We start from the raw sequence: 12568 nt of genomic DNA on the forward strand, positions 1-12568 counted from the left end.
GATGGTGGCCTCGTAGAATGAGTTGGGGAGTGTTCCTCCCTCTGCTATATTTTGGAAGAGTTTGAGAAGGATAGGTGATAGCTCTTCTCTAAATGTTTGGTAGAATTCGCCTGTGAAGCCATCTGGTCCTGGGCTTTTGCTTGGAAGATTTTTAATCACAGTTTCAATTTCAGTGCTTGTGATTGGTCTGTTCATATTTTCTATTTCTTCCTGATTCAGTCTTGGCAGGTTGTGTCTTTCTAAGAATTTGTCCATTTCTTCCAGGTTGTCCATTTTATTGGCATAGAGTTGCTTGTAGTAATCTCTCATGATCTTTTGTATTTCTGCAGTGTCAGTCGTTACTTCTCCTTTTTCATTTCTAATTCTATTGATTTGAGTCTTCTCCCTTTTTTTCTTGATGAGTCTGGCTAATGGTTTATCAATTTTGTTTATCCTTTCAAAGAACCAGCTTTTAGTTTTATTGATCTTTGCTATCATTTCCTTCATTTCTTTTTCATTTATTTCTGATCTGATTTTTATGATTTCTTTCCTTCTGCTAACTTTGGGGGTTTTTTGTTCTTCTTTCTCTAATTGCTTTAGGTGCAAGGTTAGGTTGTTTATTCGAGATGTTTCCTGTTTCTTAAGGTAGGATTGTATTGCTATAAACTTCCCTCTTAGAACTGCTTTTGCTGCATCCCATAGATTTTGAGTCGTCATGTCTCCATTGTCATTTGTTTCTAGGTATTTTTTGATTTCCTCTTTGATTTCTTCAGTGATCACTTCGTTATTAAGTAGTGTATTGTTTAGCCTCCATGTGTTTGTATTTTTCACAGATCTTTTCCTGTAATTGATATCTAGTCTCATAGCATTGTGCTCGGAAAAGATACTTGATACAATTTCAATTTTCTTAAATTTACCAAGGCTTGATTTGTGACCCAAGATATGATCTATCCTGGAGAATGTTCCATGAGCACTTGAGAAAAATGTGTATTCTGTTGTTTTGGGATGGAATGTCCTATAAATATCAATTAAGTCCATCTCGTTTAATGTATCATTTAAAGCTTGTGTTTCCTTATTTATTTTCATTTTGGATGATCTGTCCATTGGTGAAAGTGGGGTGTTAAAGTCCCCTACTATGAATGTGTTACTGTCGATTTCCCCTTTTATGGCTGTCAGTATTTGCCTTATGTATTGAGGTGCTCCTATGTTGGGTGCATAAATATTTACAATTGTTATATCTTCTTGGATCGATCCCTTGATCATTATGTAGTGTCCTTCTTTGTCTCTTCTAATAGTCTTTGTTTTAAAGTCTATTTTGTCTGATATGAGAATTGCTACTCCAGCTTTCTTTTGGTTTCCATTTGCATGAAATACCTTTTTCCATCCCCTTACTTTCAGTCTGTATGTGTCTCTAGGTCTGAAGTGGGTCTCTTGTAGACAGCAAATATATGCGTCTTGTTTTTGTATCCATTCAGCCAATCTGTGTCTTTTGGTGGGAACATTTAGTCCATTTACATTTAAGGTAATTATCGATATGTGTGTTCCCATTCCCATTTTCTTAATTGTTTTGGGTTCGTTATTGTAGGTCTTTTCCTTCTTTTGTGTTTCTTGCCTAGAGAAGTTCCTTTAGCAGTTGTTGTAGAGCTGGTTTGGTGGTGCTGAACTCTCTCAGCTTTTGCTTGTCTGTAAAGGTTTTAATTTCTCCATCAAATCTGAATGAGATCCTTGCTGGGTAGAGTAATCTTGGTTGCAGGTTTTTCTCCTTCAACACTTTCAGTATGTCCTGCCACTGCCTTCTGGCTTGCAGAGTTTCTGCTGAAAGATCAGCTGTTACCCTTATGGGGATTCCCTTGTGTGTTATTTGTTGTTTTTCCCTTGCTGATTTTAATATGTTTTCTTTGTATTTAATTTTTGACAGTTTGATTAATATGTGTCTTGGCGTATTTCTCCTTGGATTTATCCTGTATGGGACTCTCTGTGCTTCCTGGACTTGATTAACTATTTCCTTTCCCATATTAGGGAAGTTTTCAACTATAATCTCTTCAAATATTTTCTAAGTCCCTTTCTTTTTCTCTTCTTCTTCTGGAACCCCTATAATTCGAATGTTGGTGCATTTAATGTTGTCCCAGAGGTCTCTGAGACTGTCCTCAGTTCTTTTCATTCTTTTTTCTTTATTCTGCTCTGCAGTAGTTATTTCCACTATTTTATCTTCCAGGTCACTTATCCGTTCTTCTGCCTCAGTTATTCTGCTATTGATCCCATCTAGAGTATTTTTCATTTCATTTATTGTGTTGTTCATCATTGTTTGTTTCATCTTTAGTTCTTCTAGGTCTCTGTGAAATGTTTCTTGCATTTTGTCCATTCTATTTCCAAGATTTTGGATCATCTTTACTATCATTATTCTGAATTCTTTTTCAGGTAGACTGCCTATTTCCTCTTCATTTGTTAGGTGTGGTGGGTTTTATCTTGCTCTTTCATCTGCTGTGTGCTTTTCTGTCGTCTCATTTTGCTTATCTTACTGTGTTTGGCGTGTCCTTTTTGCAGGGTGCAGGTTCGTGGTTCCCGTTGTTTTTGATGTCTGTCCCCAGTTGCTAAGGTTTGTCCAGTGGGTTGTGTAGGCTTCCTGGTGGAGGGAACTAGTGCCTGTGTTCTGGTGGGTGAGGCTGGATCTTGTCTCTCTAGTGGGCAGGTCCACGTCTGGTGGTGTGTTTTGGGGTGTCTGTGGACTTATTATGATTTTAGGCAGCCTGTGTGCTAATGGGTGGGGTTGTGTTCCTGTCTTGCTAGTTGTTTGGCATAGGGTGTCCAGCACTGTAGCTTGCTGGTCGTTGAGTGAAGCTGGGTGCTGGCGTTGAGATGGAGATCTCTGGGAGATTTTCGTCGTTTGATATTATGTGGAGCTGGGAGGTCTCTTGTGGACCAGTGTCCTGAAGTTGGCTCTCCCACCTCAGAGGCACAGCACTGACTGCTGGCTGCCAGCACCAACAGCCTTTTATCTACATGGCTCAGAATAAAAGGGGAAAAAGTAGAGAGAAAGAATTAGTAGAAGTAGGAAGAACGAAAGAAAGAAAGAAAGAAAGAAAGAAAAGAAAGGGAGGGAGGAAGGAAGGAAGGAAGGAGGGAAGGAAGGAAAAAAGAAAGAAAGAAGATACAGTAAAATAAAATAAGGTATAATAAAGTTATTAAATTAAAAAATAATTATTTAGAGAAAAAAAAGGGACGGATAGAACCTTAGGACAAATGGTGGAAGCAAAGCTATACAGACAAAATCTTACACAGAAGCATACACATACACCCTCACAAAACGAGGTAAAGGGGAAAAAATCATAAATCTTGCTCTCAAAGTCCACCGCCTCAATTTGGGATGATTCGTTGTCTAAAGGAGGGAAGGAAGGAAGGAAGGAAGGAAAGAAAGAGAGAGACAGAGAGAGAGAGAGGAAGGAAGGAAGGAAGACGGAAAAGAAAGAAAGAAGGTAAAGTATAATAAAGTTATTAAAATTAATTATTAAGAAAAAATTTTTAAAAAAGGACGGATAGAACACTAGGACAAATGGTGGAAGCAAAGCTATAAAGACAAAATCTCACACAGAAGCATATACATACACACTCACAAAAAGAGGAAAAGGGGAAAAAAATCATAAATCTTGCTCTCAAAGTCCACCTCCTCAATTTGGGATGATTCGTTGTCTATTCATGTATTCCACAGCTGCAGGGTACCTCAAGTTAATTGTGGAGCTTTAATCCGCTGCTTCTGAGGCTGCTGGGAGAGATTCCCCTTTCTCTTCTTTGTTCTCACATCTCCCAGGGGCTCAGCTTTGGATTTGGCCCCGCCTCTGCGTGTAGGTCGCTGGAGGGCGTCTGTTTTTTGCTCAGAGAGGACGGGGTTAAAGGAGCCGCTAATTTGGAGGCTCTGGCTCACTCAGGCCAGGGGGAGGGAGGGGCGCGGAGTGCGGGGTGATCCTACGGCGGCAGAGGCCGGCGTGACGTTGCACAAGCCTGAGGCGCGCCGTGCGTTCTCCCGGGGAAGCTGTCCCTGGATCCCGGGAACCTGGCAGTGGCGGGCTGCACAGGCTCCCCGGAAGAGGGGTGTTGATAGTGACCTGTGCTCGCACTCAGGCCCCTTGGTGGTGGCAGCAGCAGCCTTAGCGTCTCCTGCCCGTCTCTGGGGCCCGTGCTTTTAGCCGCGGCTCGCGCCCGTCTCTGGAGTTCCTTTAAGCAGCGCTCTTAATCCCCTCTCCTCGCGCACCAGGAAACAAAGAGGGAAGAAAAAGTCTCTTACCTCTTCGGCAGCTCCAGACCTTTTCCCCTCATCTCCTTTTTATACCCACTTTATTCTCCTCATCCTCTAAAGCTCAGCTTACAGTCTTCAGGAAGACTTTCAGATCATTTCTGCTCACAGAATTAATTCCCGCCTTTAAAATCATTTTGTGGAGGTAGTATGGTATAGAGCAGTGGTTCTGGAACTTAAGCAGGCATCAGAATCCTGGTGAGGAGGGCTTGTTAAAACTTGGATTTCTTTTCTCGGTTCCTCAGAGTTTCTGATTCTGTAGGTCTGGGTAGGACCCAGGAATTTGAATTTCTAAGAAGTTCCCAGGTGATGCTGATGTGCTGATCTGGGGACCACACTTTGAAAACGACTGCTATAGAAGCATAGAAGACCATCCTGGGAGCCAGACAGATCTGGATTTGTATCCCAGTTCCTCTACTTCCAAGCTATATGACAGTGAACTAGTTATTTTTCCTCTCTAAAGCTCAGTTCCCTCACCTGTAAAAAGAGAACAATATTAACAACTACCTGGAAGATTAATTTATTAGGATTTAACAAAATGACATATGTGTTATTAAATACTGGATATCTTTGGTATTATTTTTGTTGCTTATGGTAAAAACTAAAATATACCAGCTATTATTTTTGTTGTGGAAAATAAAAGGTTAGAAAATAGAGATTTGTTGACATGCATAGGTCAAACCCAAGAGAATGTAAACTTTCTTACATGCCAGTTTTACATACCCCAAACTGGCCTGTAAGCAAGCTACATGGATTAGTAGAGCAATCATTTACCTTACAATGGCTATAGTGACCCACTTCTGGGTACATATTACTTCATCCTTAACAAGAGGAACGAAGTGTGTTGATACGTTCTCATTTGATACAGGGACTCCCTATTGGGCAGAGTTTTATTCTAAGTTTCTCAAAGGATTAGCTCTTTCTAATGTTCAGCTTACCATGTCTGCTTTTAGCATAGACAGGAATATCTGGTCCAATCTGCTGTGGTCAAAATGGCAGGGTTGGTTGTGTTTGATGTACACAGTATAAGTCACAGCAGAGATAGCAAGGGAATTGCATTCCTCCCAAGAGCACAATGGGAATGGCAAATAGGATCTTGGCATGGACCATCTTGACAGGTATTTTCACTTGTAATTCTTGGCTGGGCTTGGCTGAGTGGCTTTGCTGTAAGGTCTGTCTCTAGGTTGAAGGGGCAGTGGCTACAGAGGAAGCTCTTTTCATGGCTATGGGAAAGGTACAAGAGAAGAAGCAGAGGGACTTCCCTGGTGGTCCAGTGGTTAAGACACTGTGCTCCCAATGCAGGGGGCCCGTATTCAATCCCTAGTCAGGGAAGTAGATGCTGCCTGCCGCAACTAAGAGCCTGCATGCCACAACTGAAAACATCCCGCATGCCACAACTATAGATCCCACACATGGCAACGAAGATCCCGCACGCCACAACTAAGACCTGGCACAGCCAAATACATAAATAAAAAAAAAAAGAAAGCAAGCAGAAGTATGCAAGGCATACAGAGACCTAGGCTTAGAACTAGCATCCTATCACTTCTGCCCCCTTTGTTGGCCAAAGCAAGTTACATGGGGTGGGGAAAGGTAGTCGGTCTCTGTGATGCCATTAAAGCAATCAATTTACCCCCAAAATTAACAAAACAAATGAAGGCTCTACATGAAGAAAATTACAAATTTTCAATATAAAATCAAGGTCTGAACAAATTGAGAGGCATAGCATGTTCTTGGATGAGAAGATTTAATTATAAAAAACTATTCTCAAATCAATTTATACATTTCATACAATTCCAATTAGAATACCAACTTGGATTTGTTTTGTGGAACTGGACACAGCAACTGGGAAGTTCATTTGGAAGAAAAAAAATCTTAAAAATGTCGAGAAATGTATCTAAAAGAATAGTGAGGGAGACTGCAGATATCAGAACATAGTATAAAGCCATTACAACCCAAGTAATATGAAGCCGGCATAGTAGACAAATTGTTCATTCAGACATAGACATAGAGCAGGAAACATTAAAATTTAGCATATGACAGGAGTATTTTAATTCAGGGAGAAAAGATTTATTTAATAATTGGTGCTGGCACAACTGGTCATCCATCTATAAGAAATGAAATTGGATTCCTATGTTTCACATATACAAAAGTAAATTCCAGTTAAAAGACTTAACTATAAAAATTAAATTGTTAAGAACTTTAGAAAAAAATCTAAGAGACAACATTTACAGGCTATGGGGAGAGAAAGACCCTACTATTACTACTATTACTACTATTACTACTACTACTACTACTACTACTACTACTACTGCTACTACTACTAAATAAGCCTAGCATCTATTTTTTTAAAATTTACAATAAAAATTTTTTCTAGCTTCTATTTTAAAAATTGATATATCTGAGCATATAAGTACTAAATTTTTTTAATGCAAAATTAACTATAAGCAATGCCTGCAGGCAATTTGGAACAAATATTTGCAAAACAGATGATGGATTTAGCAAGGGTTAATAACTATAACATACAGAGAGGTCTTAAAATTTGACAAAGAAGACAAACAGAAAAATAAACAAGGGATATGAATATGCAATTCACAAGAGCAAATCCAAACAGCCAATAAATATATTAGAAGATGCTCTAATGTGCTAGCAGTGATAAAAATGCAAACTAACATTGATACATTGCTTTACATCTCCCAGACTAGCAAGTACTAAAAAAAAAAAAAAAATCTAAACAGGGATAACAGCTATTGCAAGCAGAGATAAAAAACCAAGGGTACACTCATCACGCTAGTAGAAGTGAATTTTCATAGTCCACCTCTTTGGTACCCCAATGTCACATTTTTCTTCCCATTTAAATAACCCTCTCACTCCCTTTAAAGTCCAAGGTCTCTGGGTGATGTTCATTCCTTTCCATGTGGTCTCCTCGTGTTTCCCCAGTGTCAAATGGTGTAAAAACTTAAATACAATTTAAGTTGTATGTATGTTGTAATTTATTAATTTCTACACAGACATATGCAGTAATTAAACATTAGGAAAAATTGCAAAATAAGCTTCCATTTGAAAAGGGACAGAGTAAAAACATCCACCTGTCACTGGTCCACAGCAAACATTCAAACCCTGATGGGCAGGAGTGGCAAGGGCTCTGTGGTGTCAAGGAAGTTGCTGCCAGTCTAGCAGACCTTGTTTCTGTTTTCTGGGAAATCCCTCTGTCCTTCCATTCATGCCTCTGTTTCTCCCTGAGATGGGAGTAAGGGATCCTCCTTGTCCATCATATTTCATGAGAAGGAGTGAGGTCAACTACCTAGTTGTTTTTTGTTTGTTTGTTTGTTTGTTTTTGTGTTACGCAGGCTTATCACTGTTGTGGCCTCTCACGTTGCGGAGCACAGGCTCCGGACGCGCAGGCTCAGCGGCCATGGCTCACGGGCCCAGCCGCTCCACGGCATGTGGGATCTTCCCGGACCAGGGCACGAACCCGTGTTCCCTGCACCAGTAGGCAGGCTCTCAACCACTGCGCCACCAGGGAAGCCCAACACTTCTTTATTAGAGCTTGCTATGCCTGGAATTGCACTAGTTGAGGCAGATATGTTAACTTGCTGGTTCTCAAGCTTGGGTATGTATCAGAATCACCTGGAAACTTTCAATAAAATGCAGATGTTCAGGTCTTATCCTATTTTAGTGAGCCTCTGTATCTTGTACTAACTTTCTGGGTTGGTCCAGTATGTACCTAACTTTGAATTCTTCCTGCATTAACTCATTATATCTAAGGTTGCTATCATTTCTCTCTTTACAGAAACCCAAGCTAGGATTCAGAGAAGTTAAGTAATTGGTTTGAGTTGGCTGGAAGAGAGGGAGAACTTAAAAGGTAAGTTTTGCCTGAATTGGTGGGGAGTTTAGAAGCTTGAAGATCTTAGTTGATATTAATATGGCATTACTCTTGCTCACAGTCTGGAGAAGATTGATGACATTATAGACAGGTATGCTTAGAAAAAAGTATTGCACATTAACAAAAGAAACAAGAAAACATTCTCAGCATCTGTTTGCCACCTTACATTATTAACCCATTTTTTTCATTAAGCATTTCAAGTATTATTTGCGCATAGTTAAAACAATGGAGAAAAAGTTTCTCCCTCAATATTAGATGTTTCTAATGCATCCTAAGGACTGGCATGGGGAGTGTTTATGCACTTTTTAAGACTTACATTTTATAATGTATGTCATTTTGGGTCATTTCCCTCATCACCCAATCCCAGTTTTATTAGTTTTCCACTGCATATAGAATAAAATGTAAGCTCCTTTACATGAGCTAAAACACTCTTCTTGATCTGGCGCTGCCTGCTTCTTCCACTATTTCTGCCATTTCCTTTAACCGTATTTCACCTCACTGGCTTTGTGCTGTCTGAGGGTCTTGCATCAGATGGCTCTTCTGCCTGAAAGACTCTCCCCCGATCTTGTCTGGCATTCAGGTGTTACCTTAGATGATCCTACGCAGTTCGTCCGTTAGTCTGTTTTATTTTCTTATAAGTGTTGATCACTATCTGAAAGTATCTTATTTATGTACTTGCTTACTGTCTTTCTCCTCCATTCACAAATAAGCTGTATAAGAATAAGGACTTTGTCTTGTTCCTCAATGTTTCCACAATATCTTGAAAAAAAAAAAAAAACAGTGCCTGGCATATAACAGGGCATAATACATATTTGTTGAACGAAAGAATATGCCTTTCATACAGAGGAACAGACACACACACACACACACACACACACACACACACACACACTCTCTCTCTAAGAAATTTACAACAATGGGATCATGTTATCATTAAAAAAATTAATTCTGTGTCTTGGAGATTCTCCCAGAAAAACACACACAGATCTACCTAGTTCTTTTTTTACGGTTTAAAGATCTCCAGGATATAAAATTTAGTTAAAAATAAAAAAGCAAAGGGCATAATGTAATACTATTTTGTGGATGTACTGTGATTCGTTTATTTAGACCCCCATTGATGGATATTTAGGTTGATTCCAGGAGTTTGCCGTTTCAGAAATACAGAAATGAATATAATCACACTAGTGTCTTGGAGTACTTTTATCTCTCAATTTAAAAATTTTAATATTTCAGTTGCATACATAAGCAATATTTTATCAGAATCACCATATTATGTGACTGTTATTGCTGGCGGGAGGGAGATATTACTAATTAAAATTAATATCTAAGGATTTTCAAAGATTGATAGGATAATTAGGGAGAAAACTTCTTATTTATTTTAGCTCCAGATTTACTGTGTTATTATTATATGTGAGATGCCAATTTTTAAATGAATTTCCTGGAAAAGAAAAAAATATTTTCCTTATTGCTCTGACTTTTGAAATAAAATCAAGAATTGGTTAATTTCTCAAGTGTAAAATTCAGCAGTGCCCATGCTTGCTGACCCATGAGGAATTTGAAAAGGCTGGCTAATGCATTATTGATTGTACTTTTTCTATTAGTTCTAGAAAGTGGGCAGTCCTTGGGGTGGGGTGAAGGGTTCAGGGCCTAGGTGGATCATGCTGTGTGTCTCCTTCTCTGCTCCACCAGTCTTGTTAATCTAGTGATATCAGGTCACAAGGAACACTGCGCTTCTGTAGATCGAGTGTATGTGAGACTCGGGTCCGGTTAGCCCGCAGAACCAACTCCTGCCTCATCCCATGGATGCTTCCTTGAATTACAATTCATCTTTCACAAGAGGAGATGACAAGGTGGAGGACAGCTGGCCCACGGGCATTTATCTGATCCACGATAGCCTAGATCGGTGTTTCCCAGAGGGTTATGTTTGTACCTCTTTGGACCTCTGGACACATTCTAATTTATCAGTCTTTATTTTAAAAGCATTCATGGAAGCCTAAGCAGGGCCTCCCACCTGTTGTTCCCAACCCCAAACTATATCTTGACATGTCGCTACCCTCTGGGAAGCCACAAGTTACCGTAGCGAGAAGCAATAACCAGTTCTCTAAGACCTGGAAGGACCTGCCTTTCCTTGTTGGCAATTCCAGGTTTATTTACACACCCAACCCCAAGAAGAAAGAAGGCCAAAGAGCATCTGTGTGTGCCTTATGCTTTTAAATGCTTGACGAATGCTTATACTTTTAAGGGTGGCCAAATGAGTACTTTGAGCCTTACCAATCTGGTTTAGCAATTCCTCCTTCCTTGGGGAGAAGATAGGGGTTGGCATAAGGTGGTTGGAGTGGCAGATATATCTCCTCTTCTATATCTGGATTAAGTTTAAAAAGAGATTTTTTTCCCAAGTGGAAATGCTAGAACTCATTTAAGGAACAGAAGTTTGAAGATAGGGAATATTTTGAACCCACCTTAATCTGTGTACCTCACCCTTTTGTCTTTCTGAATTGCTTTAATGTAATATATATATATATGTAACACATATATAATGTATATATATTACATTAAATACATATGTATCTAATATTCATATATACCTTTTTCTTTCTTTTTCTTTAAGTAGATCTTGAGAAGTCCACATATAGATCTAAGTATATAACATGCTTGGTTATATGATGTCAGGAGTATTCTGATCTATCTTGGGCCTTTTTCCAGTGCTAATGGCTAAGGTTCCATGAACTGCCAGAACACCTCTGAAAGAAGATGAAGTCACTGGCTGAGACTCCCTTGCTCCCCACCCAGGCCAATATTTCAGAATTGTAGATGAAAATCACAGTGTAAGATTTTTTCTCACCCATTTTCTTATATCATGGTGTTGACTATGGGAGGTTTTAATGGTAATTAGTGTAGTATTGAACTTTGAGGATATAATGAAATGTGGACAGGTTTTTAACCTATGTATGAACCTTTGCAGGAATGTTTGCCTTTGAGCCAGGCTTGAGCATCTCATGATTTATTCCCATGATGCCAGTTGACTGAACTGCATAATAGTTCCAAAGATTCTGTCTGCCAGACTCTTGTCTATTTTCATAGTGTATTCAGAAGACTCTGAAAGGACCTGATACTTAGGAAGAAAGGGCTGGTTCAGTTAGTGGAGACTAGAGGCATTTGTTCATTTTCTGTTTGGGAAAATTGCCATTATTTCATCAAGATGTTGTAATAAAAAAAGCTACTTACTCATTAAATGATAATGTAGTGTTTTCCCTTCAAAATGGGAAGACTGAATATAATTTTTTCTAAAGAACCCATTATTAATGTTAATGATTTATAGGTCCCTTATTACTTTGCTTACCGCTGATGGGGCAGTGGTGAGGTCTGAAAATCCAAAACTTTACCCCCATAATTATAGATATATTCCTTCCAATAATAACGGAAAAATTGTCTATAAACATAATTTTATAAGTTTGTAAATGTAATTTTATAGGTAGTTGAATCATAATTAGGGCTCTGATGAATTATTCTATTTTGTGTGTTTCCATTTTATTTTATCAAGTTTTTTTTTTTAAAGCTAGGTACATTTTTACTCTATTATTGAGTATATTTCACCTTAGAAAGGGATAGTCACAGCTCTTTTATCCTAGAAGGAAGGGAGTAAAGAGGTGAAAATTACAGGAAACAGGAGTAGATTGAGTTTTATGACCCTCCTTGTAACAAGGAGAACCTAGAGCATATAGTACAAGGATGGAGCTACTCTTCCACGAAAGAGGCTATTTCTTGAGTCTGGTTTCAGATATCCCATCAGAAATAACGTCATGAGCATACATGAGCACAGTACATAGTGAATATATATCTTCTCTACAGGAATAAAATTTTACATCAAAGACATATTTTCGTGCTTAATTTTTGGTTCTATGCTCTATTTCAAAGCTCTGAAATGACTTTAAAATTATTTTTGACTAAAAGATTTAAAAGACAAATCGTGCATCTCTTGAAGGTTAGAGTCAAAGAGTACGCCAGGCCCTGGGAAATCACTGCAGACAGTGGTAAAATTATTTCAGATCTACATCACAGCGTTCTTATGCTTTGACTAAAACTAGATTGAGAGATGGTGGCATAATGGGAGGGGAGAGCAGGTATTGTAAAACTCGTCAAGGAGGCATCGATAATGGGACGGAAGGTTACTTTAAGAGGGGATATTTCATTCTCCTAACCTGAACATTCCAGAATAATGCTTTCTAGAGAATTTGCAAACAATTTATGAAGAATGACAACATTAAGGTGTCAATGGTGACAAAGCTTAATACAAATCAGCATGGTAAAGGTAGTTGAGTAAATATGGAATATCCTTTAATACATAAAACAAAATTCCATGAGGGTTACCATGTCTAATTTTATGTTGTCATGAAAGGATGACAATAAAAAAACAAATA

The 12568-nt window shown here is 38.8% G+C and overlaps 1 protein-coding gene across 1 annotated transcript in view; it reads left to right on the top strand.

The window, feature by feature from the left end:
* ELAPOR2 (endosome-lysosome associated apoptosis and autophagy regulator family member 2) overlaps positions 1 to 12568 on the top strand; it is a 286012-nt gene that overhangs the window by 48530 nt on the left and 224914 nt on the right. Inside the window, exon 2 of the mRNA XM_060304726.1 lies at positions 8058 to 8129. The gene's annotated coding sequence lies outside the window, so the exon portion shown is untranslated. The remainder of the gene's footprint in view (positions 1 to 8057; positions 8130 to 12568) is intronic.

The sequence above is a fragment of the Globicephala melas genome, chromosome 9, assembly GCF_963455315.2.
Source record: "Globicephala melas chromosome 9, mGloMel1.2, whole genome shotgun sequence".
NCBI lineage: Eukaryota > Metazoa > Chordata > Mammalia > Artiodactyla > Delphinidae > Globicephala > Globicephala melas.